The sequence below is a fragment of the Schistocerca gregaria genome, chromosome 4, assembly GCF_023897955.1.
Source record: "Schistocerca gregaria isolate iqSchGreg1 chromosome 4, iqSchGreg1.2, whole genome shotgun sequence".
Classification (NCBI taxonomy): Eukaryota; Metazoa; Arthropoda; class Insecta; order Orthoptera; family Acrididae; genus Schistocerca; species Schistocerca gregaria.
Window position 1 is genome coordinate 540,079,176 of NC_064923.1, and position 14,936 is coordinate 540,094,111.

Consider the following 14,936-nt stretch of genomic DNA (forward strand, 5'->3'; position numbering starts at 1 on the left):
TCTTGTGGACGAATAGCGCGAGCTGGGTTTCACACGATCGTCTTTTTCGATGATGAATCCTATCGAGTAGATTTCTAGTCTCCAGAAAAGTCATTATACTCGAACATAATACGTGTTCCAAAATTCTACAGCGGGTCACGCAGAATTTCGCTATTGGTCTGCGCCACATCATCGCCAATGATGGCAGGCATATCGAACATTCCATAACCTAAATCAGAATATCTGTAGTGACGTTTACATCTTTAATAAAGTGTGTGTAAGCTGTATTTTTGCGATTTTTTCATAGAGCTCAATAATTATCACACTGTATGATGTTAATAAATGGCTCTTCTTCAGCAGTGCTTTTCTTGCCTTTGCAAGTCTACGTTTTTTGTTAAGGCCAGCCAAGGAGTGCCCAAACTCCAAGCTTGCAGCGTGTGCAGGCTGTAGGCATGACAAAGCCCTATCTGTCACTCGGGTTTGCTCGGTCCTACTCGAAAATACCCGGAATAGTGCCACATTCCATTTTCGTCGCGGTGCGGCATTTTTCGATCGGTACAACTCTCTGAGTTCGGCAGAATCGTGGTGTCAGCGCTGTTTACCATTCGCTGTTCGTTTGTGGTATGAAAACCGTTCATAGGTCCGGTGGCTGTGTGCGCAAAATGAGGCAGTCTAGTTCTATATCGTTATATTCCTTTAAAATGAATGGGAATGACAGGAGAGAGGGATGAGAATTCTCAGTTCACTTAAGCGACAGGTACTGATTATTTGCTCGAAACGACATGACAGTACCATGTGGAGAGAACTGTAACACTTAGATGACAATGAAAGAGCAAAAAATTACAACGATCGACAGACACCATTCATTATTCTGTGCATCAAGAAGTACTCTCTGCTAAATTTGTAGGCATGGGGCATTGGAAGAAATTGATGCTATGAAAAATACATTTCTTGATGTAGCACCCATTATTTCATTGTCAGTTGCAACAGTTTTCAATGACAATGAACCAAGAATATCGAGACTTCGTATATCACTGCGTAGTACGTTCTAAGTCAAGGGTCACGGCGGAAACGATGTTTTTTTTTATTTAAAACTCGCTGTTGTTCGTTTTATTCATAGTGTTTAAATGTTTGAGCAGCAAAGTCCACAATAATCCACAAGCGATTTAAAGCAACAGGATTTGTTTCATTATTTTTCTCTGTTATCACGATCTAGGGTACCTTCAGTTCTCTTAAAAGACCTGTGAATCTTCTTCGGATGCCTAGTTAAATTATCGAATGAAATGAAAATAAAACCTGAAGTACAAAATGAGAGCTATTCTCATATCATTTCTATTTTCAATACGTAGACGTTAGATAGCGGTGCGCCGAGCGCCATTATTAACTTTAATGAAGGTAAACCGCCGACGCATGAAACACGCCTGATGCGTTAGGGCAAAATATTGACAGGTGGCGTGAGAGTGCACTGACCGATGTCTCAAGGTTAGGAACACTAGACCTGTGAGGAGACAATTCAAATGACAGCCCTGTAGTCACCATAGCAGTAACAAAGACTCAGTAAATATTATTGCATTATTTTCAATGCAACATTGTGTATATTGTAAAAAATTTTAACATCCATGTATGGATTTTATGCGAGGACACTTATATGCTGATTTAATTTAGAGTATTTATGAATTATGTCATAATAAACAATATACAGGGTGGTCCAGTGATCGTGACCGGGCCAAATATCTCACGAAATAATCGTCAAACGAAGAAACTACATAGAACGAAACTTGTCTAGCTTGAAGGGAAACCAGACGTCTCTATGCTTGGCTCGCTAGATGTCGCTGCCATAGGTCAAACGGATATCAACTGCGTTTTTTTAAAAATAGGAACATTTATTACACATTCGTGTAGTACGTAAAGAAATACGAATGTTTTAGTTGGTGCATTTCTTTCGCTTTGTGATGGCGCTGTAATAGTCACAAACATGTGGCCCACAATTTACACGAACACTTGCTAACAGGTAGGTTTTTTAAAACTAAAATACAGAAAGTAGGTACGTTTGAATATTTTATTTCGGCTGTTCCAATGTGATACATGTACCTTTGTGAACTTACCATTTCTGAGAACGCATGCTGTTACAGCGTCATTACCTGTAAATACCACATTAATGTAATAAATGCTCAAAATGATGTCCGTCAACCTCAATGCATTTGGCAATACGTGTAACGACATTCCTCTCAACAGCGAGTAGTTCGCGTTCCGTAATGTTCGCACATGCATTGACAATGCACTGACGCCTGTTTTCAGGCGTTGTCTGTGGATCACGATAGAAAATATCTTTCAACTTTCCCCAGAGAAAGAAATCCGGGGACGTCGGATCTGGTGAAGGGGCGGGCCATATTATGGTGCTTCGACGACCAATCCACCTGTCATAAAATATGCTATTCAATACCGCTTCAACCACACGCGAGCTATGTGCCGGACATCCATCATGTTGGAAGTACATCGTCATTCTGTCATGCAGTGAAACATCTTGTAGTAACATAGGTAGAACATTATATAGGAAACCAGCATACGTTGCACCATTTAGATTGTCATCGATAAAATGGGGGCCAATTATCCTTCCTCCCATAATGCCGCACCATACATTAACCCGCCAAGGTCGCTGATGTTCCACTTGTCGCAGCCATCATGGATTTTCCGTTGCCCAGTAGTGCATATTATGCTGGTTTCCGTTACCGCTGTTGGTGAATGACGCTTCGTCGCTAAATAGAAGGCATGCAAAAAATCTGTCATCGTCCCGTAATTTCTCTTGTGCCCAGTGGCAGAACTATACACGACGTTCAAAGTCGTCGCCATGGAATTCCGGTTGCATAGAAATATGGTACGGGTGCAATCGATGTTGTTGTAGCATTATCAACACCGACGTTTTTGAGATTCCCGATTCTCGCGCAACTGATGTGCGGATTAGCCACGACAGCAGCTAAAACACCTACTTGGGCATCTTCATTTGTTGCAGGTCGTGGTTGACGTTTCACATGTGGCTGAACACTTCCTGTTTCCTTAAATAACGTAAGTATCCCGCGAACGGTCCGGACACTTGGATGATGTCGTCCAGGATACTGAACAGCATACATAGCACAAGCCCGTTGGGTATTTTGATCACAATAGCCGTACATCAACACGATATCGACCTTTTCCGCAGTTGTTAAACGGTCAATTGTTAACACTGGTAATGCATCACAAAGCATGTTACGTGATACCACGAACTTATACGTTTGTGACTATTACAGCGCCATCTATCACAAAGCGAAAAAAGTTGTCCAACTAAAACATACATATTTCTTTGCGTACTACACGAATATGTAATAAAAATGGGGGTTTCTATTTTTAAAAAACGCAGTTGATATCCGTTTGACCTATGGCAGCGCCATCTAGCGGGCCAACCATAGTGCCATCTGGTTTCCCCCTTCAAGCTAGACAAGTTTCGTTCTTTGTAGTTTGTTCGTGAGATTTCTGGCCTGGTCACTATCAGTGAACCACCCTGTATATGGACAGCATAGTTTGGCATAAGTAAAAAAGATGTGAGTGTTATTAGGTACAAGTGGACGGCACTGCGCCGATGTTAGACAAAAATAGTGTATGTGTTATTAGGTAAAAGTGGATGATACTGCGCTGATATTAGATGAGAAACGTGTTGTGTAAAAATGGACGACATTGCACCGACAACACATATTGTTTAGTTCCTGTCATATATAAACCACAATAAGTGTAGTGAGAGTTCATGAGGAGATTTAATGGCCTAAGTGCCAATGTTTACTGTTGAATAACAAGAATACAGAAAGTTTAAAGGACATCTATGTGCTGAAAATCGTAAATTTTGTCGTAAGGAGAAGTTCATGACATAATGTGTGCTTATATAAGGTTTTTTTGATAGAATTGCGATGAGAAAGTATATGTTTAGCATTAGTAAGTCAATGGTTTTGCTACAAACAATCCTGTTGGAAGAAAATCCGCAACTGATTGAGGTTGAAAATACCGCTTCAGTTGTAAATTTCTTTGTTTACACACGACCGGTTTCGGACGGTTATGAGCCCATCTTCAGTTGTCGTAGCTGTGCTGTGGTCCCAGAGCGCCGCGTGTATCAGGCTCTGGACTTGGAACAGTCCGAAACCGGTCATGTGAAAATGTAGAAATTTATAACTGAAGCGGTATTTTCAACCTCTCCTCAGTGGTTTTGATTAATTGGGATGATATTTTAGGAACAATTTCCTGTTTTTTGTTAAAGAATTTCCGTGGATGTGAGGGTAGGGGAGTTACTGGAAACTGCAATCATTTTTGTTAAATATATGGCAAAATTTTCTCATTTCCGAACTTGTTCGTTGTCTTCGAGAATAGGCCAATTTTGGAAATCAAAGAAGGAAGGAGATGTATAGTACTCCTGGCTGTGGCCGCCAGTATTTTTTCTTGCTAGGAGCTCGCCTTGATGCGGCTTGATTCACGTGAGGTAGCATATGGTACAAAAGTGGAGTGAGGTACAAGCAGCAGATGGTACAGTATGTACTTACTATTCCCGTGGGAGAGTCTGCCAGTTGTACTGAACTTTCTTCTGATTGGTTAGAAGATGCGGTGTTAGGCGCCAAAGCTCCTAACTTCTCTACTTAATTATTTATATATTTTTCATTTTATTTTACCCAGTTTTCAGTATGACAATCTCTCGTGGTTAACCTACTAGTCTACCGTTTCTGTTTATTAAATTTCACTAGTTCAAAAACGGTTCAAATGGCTCTGAGTATTATGGGACTTCAGTCCCCTAGAACTTGGAACTACTTAAACCTAACTAACCTAAGGACATCACACACATCCATGCCCGAGGCAGGATTCGAACCTGCGACCGTAGCGGTCACGCGGTTCCAGACTGAAGCGCCTAGAACCGCACGGCAACACCGGCCGGCAAATTTCACTAGTTTCGAGAAACATAAGAGTAATGATATTACAACCGAAGTACTTCGGACACCTTCGGGTCGCTTTGGCGAGCCTAGGAGACCATGTAATTCGGCTGCGCTAGTCACTCTGTTTCGGGTGTTCTTCAGAGCCGGACGTGTATCTGTGTTTCGGACGGACATGTACTCTGTATCGGAAGTTGTCAGAATAGTTACCGTGCTATTAAGAAAGCTTTGTGGAGTGTTGTAGAAGAAAGTGTAAAAAGTGATATTTTAAAATATAAACAAACAGGATACATCAATGAGCGGTGTGGCCTACCTTCGTCAGCACTACAATCTTGCCCTCTGTAGATACAGACTAACCTGGGCAAGTGAAAACCCCACAAAAAAACCTCAAACACAGGTTCAAGTTCTAGATGAAAGCATAACAGCCTCCGACGAAAATTATCCCACCGCCGACGAGCTGTCTTCAGCACTGGGGACACAACGCTAGAAGACGACAGGTTGGTGGAAAGAACGGTTAGGGAATCTTATTCAATCTGTACAGATCTCTCCAGTTTCTAGATTTGACTTCCAATACGCAACGTATAATTTATAGTTGGCGCTGTGTGTCTTGAGCGAATGCAGTCACTGTGATGCCGCTAACCCTGTCTGCGGCGAATCAAAATGCGATCATCATTTTCAAACAAACGGAAACTGGATTCGTCCAAAAATACAAATCATGCCATCCACGTCTCCAGTAATGTTCCATACCCTGTTGCCATCTAGCATGTTTCTGCATATTCGTCAAAGGTAGGCGGAGAAGTGGAGGACGCACATGTAACCCAAGTCGTAATAAACGGCGACAGACTGCCACCCCTGATATTGTACGATGTGTTACACTGTTCCACTGTTGCACCAGAGCCGAGGAGGGCTCAGATCTGTCCTGCAATGTGGATGAAGTGTCGATCTTCTAGGAGCTTGGTCTGGGTGGTGTGACCTGATTCATCTCGTCATCGTCTAAGGTCTTCCGTGAACCATTCTTCAGACACTCGTTGCACTGCGAGAAACACTTCGTCCCACACGGGCAGTAGTTTTCCGAATGAATTTATCACATTCTCTCGTGCTAATAATATGCCATCTTTCAAACTCACTGATTTGACGGTACGGTTCGTGCTTATGCCTGCGAGGCATCCTGCATGTCTGCTCAGATCACACTGATCCATTATTTTCGGTTTATCGTGACAACGAGAGCCGCCGCCACAATTTACGGGTAGATGGTGTTGCGCCGCGATATCGATATCGATGTTGACCTCGCTGACATGGTTCATATTATAATCATTTCTGCAGAACATATTAATGTACATTTCCTGTGAATGTAAACGCTCTGCCTCTACTCGTTCAAGGTGTTTGATTTTTCTAAACATGATTGTATTGGTTCAAATGGCTCTGAGCACTATGGGACTTAACTTCTGAGATCATCTGTCCCTTAGAACTTAGAACTACTTAAACCTAACTAACCTAAGGACATCACACACATCCATGCCCGAGGCAGGATTCGAACCGGCCACCATAGCAGTCGCGCGGTTCGAGACTGTAGTGCCTAGAACCGCTCGGCCACCCCGGCCGCCCATGATCGTTTATCGATATGAGTGTTCTCATTTCTTTATTAATGGATATGATTGCTTGGCTACAGTAACTTGTTTTTTCTTTAAGCTGTAATTGAGTGCTTTGTGAAGCAAGAAACATGATGCAATGTAATTAATGGTTTTATGTATTATTTCAAAATTAAAACTTTTGTGCTACAAAACTAGCTTTATCCACCCACCTGAGAGACAAGATAAATTTTTAATTCTGATCAAAATATGAACACACGACCAGTAGCTTCCTCCTTTCTTCTCCTTTTTTTTAGTAAATGTCAGTCTAAAACCCCTTGTGGCTCGTGCGGTGCATAAGCTTAAGAAATCGGAAGGTGTCTTTAGAGCAAATCAGGACTTCGCTGCCGTCGTAAATCGGACGTAGGTTTATTTCCAACACACAACGAGCTGTTATAAAACTCTGAAGAGTGAGCGCCATTAGGTATCGTGCACTGTAGGACAGGATGCCGACGCCATTGGCCCCTATTTCATCGCCAAACGTAAGAAAATCGCATATCAAATCCACTGTTTGCTCTAGTAACACGTGATGGCCCAAGTTCTGCTTATCATTATAAATTAGAAGATCGTGATACCTAAGAGACAAATTTTTTTAAGTAGACCCTATAGGTTAGGTAGCAAGAGATTTTGCTTTTAGCAGACGAAATATGGTCTTGAATTTGCTGTTCATTTCGTTGCACCAACGATTGGAATTGTTTCGTCGGTGCCATAATCGGCAGCTGACAACCGTATAAATATTGTAGTCAGTTTAAATAATTTGAGAAACTGAACATATTTTTGATAATTATGAACATGCGATTCATTAAAGAATACAGGACACAAAAATTAAACGTTATAAATTGATTAGAAAGTTTTTTCACAAATGAAGTGGTAGGCATGATGGTAAAGTGAAGTACTTTCAGTGATCTCAGTGATTTTAACGCTCCTTTCTGAGTTTGAAGGATAACTCATAAAACAACAAGAGAAATTATACGAGAATCTTGGCAAACAACAAGTAATGTTACTTATTTCCACTACAAAACAATAGTTATGTAGAGTGTTGACTGGCTCAAGAATCATTAACAAGCAAAGCTGCACAATTCATCTGACAGAACCAAAAAATAGATCTTTTCAATGCGTGACCAGTTGGTCCACAACTTAAAAAAACATCTTTTCTACTTATAAACTGAAAGCGAGAATAACTTAACGTCTTTTGGTTTCGGTGCATTTATATTTACTCGAAGAGTTGATGTTGATAAATATTTCCACTTAGGGAAAGATCGAGAGCAGGCCTCTTAAAACTGACTTAAGAAATAGTGCAAAATGATTTAGAGGTTGCCATTAAAAGCGAATTGAATCTGAAAAACCTTGTGTTTATCTGGTGACTCAACAGTACCTCAATGAACATTTTCTACACGTCATAAAAGGACTTCTGGTCAGAAGATGGTCGGTTCAACCGAAACCACGTGCTACAACTAATAAATAATAATTATTGCGATCTGGACTGCTTTCTCGTGTTAGAAAAAGATTAGAAAAATAATTGTGCGAATTTTAAGGACAGAAATGCAAACCGCTAATACTGCATTCTCGAGTTTCATAGTGTTGTGCCACTTTTGCTTCTAGAGATCCTTTGGTAACAAATTAACGAGCACTAAATGGGTTAAGGCTTGACGCCATTAATATCTTGTTAGTCTTGCTTGATTCCGTTTACGATAAATTTCACCCACGCGTAGCAAAAACCCGAATGTAGACCATGTTACTGCATAGCCGGCAAAGTGTAAATAACGGAAGCTACAGTAAAATTGGGATTAAATGAAAAGCGCAATGCCCGGGGGTGCAACCGTCGTGTCCCTAATACCTCCCGGCAGACTCATTACACTTTTAGAATTTTCGTGAGAAGATGAATGAGCGTCCCACCAAGCATTGACAGAGATTAACGTCTAGCGGAGACCAATTAGTTGTAGACGGGATGTGCTCTACAGTGGAACGGAAAAAGAATGGCGACATAGACTAGCACTCTCCCCGTTTCCAGAGCGGAAAGCAAAGTGTAGCGACGAGCCGCAATCGAACAGCAAATCGAAATACGGTGCAACACTTTTCTAAAAATCTGAAGGCAGACCGGAATCCTGCAAGAGTGGAGATTTCGTTACACCTACAAAGTGGTCGAAAGTACTTTTCAGAACGAGAAAATGAGTGGATGGCCTAATCTACGATGTGAATTATAAGAGATGGAAGTTAAACGTATTTTTTCACAGCTGCGATGACAAGAACGTCTTTAAATGCGGAAGTGATGCAGTAACATATTGAGACATAGGAAAAAGATCCGTACATAACCACAGTACAAAGCATGGTGCGGGTATTTCGTACAAATATTTCATTCGCCTGTGAAGAGATGAATAAATGAAAGTCAATTTATTTCTGTACCCATTCTGTATTTTTTTGTCTTATTTTCATCCCCAGGCGAATTATAGTATGAGAAGCAACTGTTATGCAGTCTAACTCGATTACTGGTTTTCTAAATTAACCCGACACGATTTCCCGGGAATAAAACCTCCTTCTGTCTAAAGTTTCCATTTTAAGTCCTCTGAACGTCCCATCTAAACTCTGTATAAGCTACAATGACCTATTACGACCCCAGTAGCGTATTTTCTGCCATTCCTGCTATTATGCCTAGCAGTGGAATGGATTACTCTAAAGTCTTTTGTGCATTTCGCTTAAATTATGCAATACACTAAGTCTTCCATTCGCCTTGCGGTCTTACCGTTTACTTTGATTGCGATAGTACTTGAAATACAGGTACTACAGGTACTACCGTTACTAATTTCATGACAAATACTATGCCTGCCCTCACAAGCAGAGGGATAGTGGACGCCATTCAAATATACACAGGTGTAGACTTGTATGGCATACGGTGCCATCGATGAAATTTTTTTACAGATGCTTCATAATGGTCTAAGGCCAAAATTACACAGTCGTAAAACGAATAAAGAAAACACCACAGTTGGAAAAGGTAATATAGAATATGTACAGGAGCAAAGGCGGCCAATTCAAAATAAGTAATTGATGCTTCTTCTGTAAGTTGTAATTGTAATTGAATGTCTATTGGAGCATAATAAGATTGCAAGACCAAGAAAGAAGCAAGAATTACCCAAAGTACCCCTATATTTTTATCCATATCCTTCAGTCCTACAGAACATATTTTCCTCTCTCCAAATCTTTCTTTTTTTTCATTGCAGATTCAGCTTTTTACTGAAAGTGCAGTGCTGTGTTTAGAAGAACATCACTATTTTGATACTTTTATCTAGAAGTTCCTTTCGAACCACTGATTTTAAGAAGTGTGCACATGTTGTCTAACTGAAACGTTACGAAAATTGTGTCACATGTGGTTATACTTTTATTTTATCATATTGGTGTTTTTCTTTATTGTTGATCATCCCAATCCCCCTATATGAGAAAGGGACGAAGGGATGCGGGTGATAGCGGTACAAATTTTCAGCCCCTCATCCAAAAGTTTTAAGACGAATAAAATGTTATGATAACGTGAAAATCTTACAGATTAATTCTGCTGGCCTTTACACACACATTAAAATTGTTGGTTTCTTTGCTGTTAACTTTGAAAAGAAGGATTAAAAGATAAAGAAAAAACTGGTTCAAATGGCTCTGAGCACTATGGGACTTAACAGCTGAGGTCATCAGTACCCTAGAACTTAGAACTACTTAAACTTAACTAACCGAAGGACATCACACACATCCGTGCCCGAGGCAGGATTCGAACCTGCGACCGTAGCGGTCGCGCGGTTCCAGACTGAAGCGCCTAGAACCGCTAGGCCACACCGGCCGGCAAAAGGTAAAGAAAAAAAAATATATACAGGGTGATTCAAAAAGAATACCACAACTTTAGGAATTTAAAACTCTGCAACGACAAAAGGCAGAGCTAAGCAGTATCTGTCGGCGAATTAAGGGAGCTATAAAGTTTCATTTAGTTGTACATTTGTTCGCTTGAGGCGCTGTTGACTAGGCGTCAGCGTCAGTTGATGCTAAGATGGCGACCGCTCAACAGAAAGCTTTTTGTGTTATTGAGTACGGCAGAAGTGAATCGACGGCAGTTGTTCAGCGTGCATTTCGAACGAAGTATGGTGTTAAACCTCCTGATAGGTGGTGTATTAAACGTTGGTATAAACAGTTTACAGAGAATGGGTGCTTGTGCAAAGGGAAAAGTTCTGGACGGCCGAGAACGAGTGATTAAAATGTAGCACGCATCCAGCAAGCATTTGTTCGCAGCCCAGGAAAATCGACTCGCAGAGTTAGCAGAGAGCTGCAAATTCCACAATCAACTGTATGGAGAGTCCTACGAAAAAGGTTAGTTATGAAACCTTATCGTCTGAAATTGGTTCAAGCACTGTCTGCAGCTGATAAGATTAAAAGAATCGATTTCTGTGATTTTATCCTTGCTCAAATGGAAACAGATGAATCTTTCGTTTCAAAGATTGTGTTTAGTGATGAATCAACTTTCCACACTAATGGGAAAGTCAACCGTCACAATGTCTGTATATGGGGCACTGAGTATCCGCGGGAAACAACTCAGTATGAACCTGACTCGCCTAAGGTGAACGTTTTCTGTGCCATTTCAGCCAATAAAGTTTTTGGTCCTTTTTTCTTCGAAGGTGCTACTGTAACTGGAGTACAGTATCTGGAGATGTTAGAGAATTGGCTGTTCCCTCAGCTCGAACAAGAAGCACAACAATTCATATTTCAGCAGGATGGAGCGCCACGACATAGGCACTTATCTGTCTGTAACTACCTGAACGTCAACTACCCGAGGCGATGGATCGGCCGCCAGGTAACCCGTGACAGAGCACTTCATCACTGGCCTCCAAGAAGCCCTGATCTTACCCCCTGCGATTTTTTATTATGGGGGTATGTTAAGGATATGGTGTTTTGGCCACCTCTCCCAGCCACCATTGATGATTTGAAACGAGAAATAACAGCAGCTATCCAAACTGTTACGCCTGATATGCTACAGAGAGTGTGGGACGAGTTGGAGTATCGGGTTGATATTGCTCGAGTGTCTGGAGGGGCCATATTGAACATCTCTGAACTTGTTTTTGAGTGAAAAAAAAACATTTTTAAATACTCTTTGTAATGATGTATAACAGAAGGTTACATTATGTTTCTTTCATTAAATACACATTCTTAAAGTTGTGGTATTCTTTTTGAATCACCCTGTATATTTACACCACATGCTTACATGGCGACGTTCTTCTAAAACACAGCACTCCATTTTCATAAAAAAGCTGAAGGACCTGCACTAGGAAAAAACGACGTAGGGAGGAGAAAATGTATTCCAAAGGGTTGAAGGATGTGGTAAAAAAATACAGTAGTGCTTTGGGTAGTACCCATTCGGTTGGAGGTAGGTTGTGGGGTGGATAGTGGGAAGACAGGGAGGAGGAGTTCGATGGGTATCAAGAGGGAAAAGAATAGGGGAAGATATAGAGGAAAGAGGGTTGGGGAGCCCTTACGCGAAGTGGGATAACTGGGAACAGTTATAGTTAGTAGAACGGATAAATATCTGGACGTATTTCATTGTCTGGGAGAGGGAGTCAACTGCTTATAAAGACGTGGCAGCAGTTCACTCCAGGATGCGGAACGGGCAACATCGATGCGCTGTGGTGTAAACGCTTCCAACTCGGCCTGTGCTCATGCTAGTTCGTTAAGGGATTTGTTCTAATTCCATAGGCTCTGCCAAATCGTTAAAACTTTTCCTACGCTGTGATCACCACCACGGACGGTGACGATCGCAATCCCCTGTTCCACAAACTACGCAGAACCAGTCTCACAGCCGAGCGGTTATAGGCTCTACAGTCTGGAAGCGTGCGACCGCTACCGTCGCAGGTTCGAATCCTGCCTCGGGCATGTATGTGATTGATGTCCTTAGGTTAGTTAGGTTTAATTAGTTCTAAGTTCTAGGGGACTGATGACCTCAGATGTTAAGTCCCATAGTGCTCAGAACCATTTGAACCATTTTTGAACCAGTCTCACATGTCGCAATGGATACTGATGCAACCATCAGCGAAGTGATTAGCGATACAATCATCGCGTCCCACAATGCAGACACATACATCAATATGTCCACCTTTCTCTGCAACTACAGCTAGAGACCTGTAGCTCTCCCAGGAACGCCAATGGGACTGCTCAGAGGAGGAAGGAGACGACGACCAACGAGACAAAATGGAGGAGGTGCTACGTGCTGTCACCACCCGAGAAGGTACCATCACTCACCAACGTATAAGTTGCACTGCTAACTTACACGCAGCTACCGACAAAGAGGCTTACTTCTTAGGTGGATTCCACCCTATAGTTAGACGGGAATCTGAGTTGTTATTTAAAAGCGTAATCTGTATTACTGCATCAGGGAAAACCGTGTGAAAATTGAGACTGTTTTAGTATAAACTGGGTATGGGTTGATACAATATTCTTCCTTAGACGAAGCAAATTAGGAGGCATACATTTCGAAGTTCTTCACCGCTAAACAAGGCAACATTAATAATGTTGAAACCTCCCTTATGGAGGACGAATTACTAACAGAAATGACGTGTTGCTGCAAGTCTATTGGCTTCAGGAGATTTAGTAAAATTGTAATCCTGAATGGGAAAAAGGTAACAAAGCCGTCTCCAGTTTGTGTTGTAATGTTTAGATCACAGAGGCTCCCACAATTTATATTCATGCAGTTCGCAGTTCAGTGGACGTTTATGTATCCTCCGTCTTACAGTGCTACAATTGCTTGCGATTTGGACGTGGTAGCAGACAGCGCAGAAGTAGCGCAAGATGTGCGTACTACGCAGGCCCACACAGAAGTGATGCCTATGGGAGGCCAAGCACCAGCTTGTATTGTACCGGTGGCCACAGTCTCCTATCTTGAACACGCCCAGTGTATCTCAGACACAAGGAAATTGACAGATTTATATCTTTCAACAATGTTACCTTCCAAGAAGCAATAGCAGTATCTGATGTTAGGCCATATGCGAATGCAGTTACTTCTCACCCTAATATGACGATACAGGGTACAGAATTCCCTCCCCTTTCGACTTAATAGCAGCTCTATGCAAATATCAGTACCGTCAGCAAAGATCCACAGCAACCAACCCATTCCATGATACAGACGTCAGGAACAGTGCCTCCCATGAATTACCGCCGATACCGCCATTCTCTAACACAGCATGACCGAGTACATCATCAGCAACGTGTAAATTCCAAGGAGCATAGAGGGCCCCATCAAAGAAGGGTTCCTCGGGACCAACTGCACCACCAGAACTCTGCCTCCCTCTCGCTCCAACGTGTCACAACCCTCACCCACCACCATTTTACAGACTCCAGCAACAGAGTGATGTTGGGAAATACTACGTTAACAACATTTTAAGCATAATAGTGGCTGTAATGAACGATATATCGTACCAGCAGTACAGTACTGCAAATACATTAGATCCATATGTCTATCAAAACACGTTGACCGCGCTCCTTGCATCTCAAAATGACCCATAGAATCATCCATTGGAACGCAAGATCACTCAAGTAAACAAAACAAAGACATCTTCGACATTTTCTGCTCGAAATTAACGTAGACATTTGTGCCATCACAGAAACATGATTAAAATCAAACGAACCGTTCACCCTCCCAGGTTTACTCTTTCATTATAGAAGAAAGAAATGATGGCTGGGGCAATGCAGCGTTATTAGTAAAACAAGATTTCCACTTGTCCGTTGCCAATACTAGCAGTCAGCATGATACATTATAAATAGTGGGTGGCCGCCTGTGTATCAAAGACCTGCACCTGAATTTGGTCTCAGTATACAAATCACTTAACGACAGACTTTTCAAACAACAATCACTGCCTCCGTCGGGAAACCGCTTCTGCTACTATGTAACCTTAACGGCTCCTTTCCACTGTGAGGCTGCGGAAATGCGAACTCAATCGGAAAAATAGTAGTAGATGTACTATATTAGGAAAACCTTATAGTATTCAGTGAGGACTCACCCACGCGAATAGTCCGCACAGTGAAGTCTCGACGGCAGTGGACTTGAGCATAGCATCCCCTGAACTGCCCACCGAAACAACAGGACAAGTGATACTGGGTACTTTAGGTTCGGATCACTTGCTAGTTCAAATCATAATAAACACACAGTCTAAGCAGACCGTCAAGCACGAAATCAGCCGGAAATAGAACACAAACAAAGCCAACTGGAACCTATACGAAACACTATCGGGAGAAAAACTGGAATCAATCATCGTAACTGAGAATCCGGAAAGAAACTACGGAGTCTTTCTATCGCTGATCAGTGAAGCAGCGGACGTCTCAACACCTCAGACAGGACACACGCGGTCTGCTCATCAGCCAGCACGCTGTTGTTGGG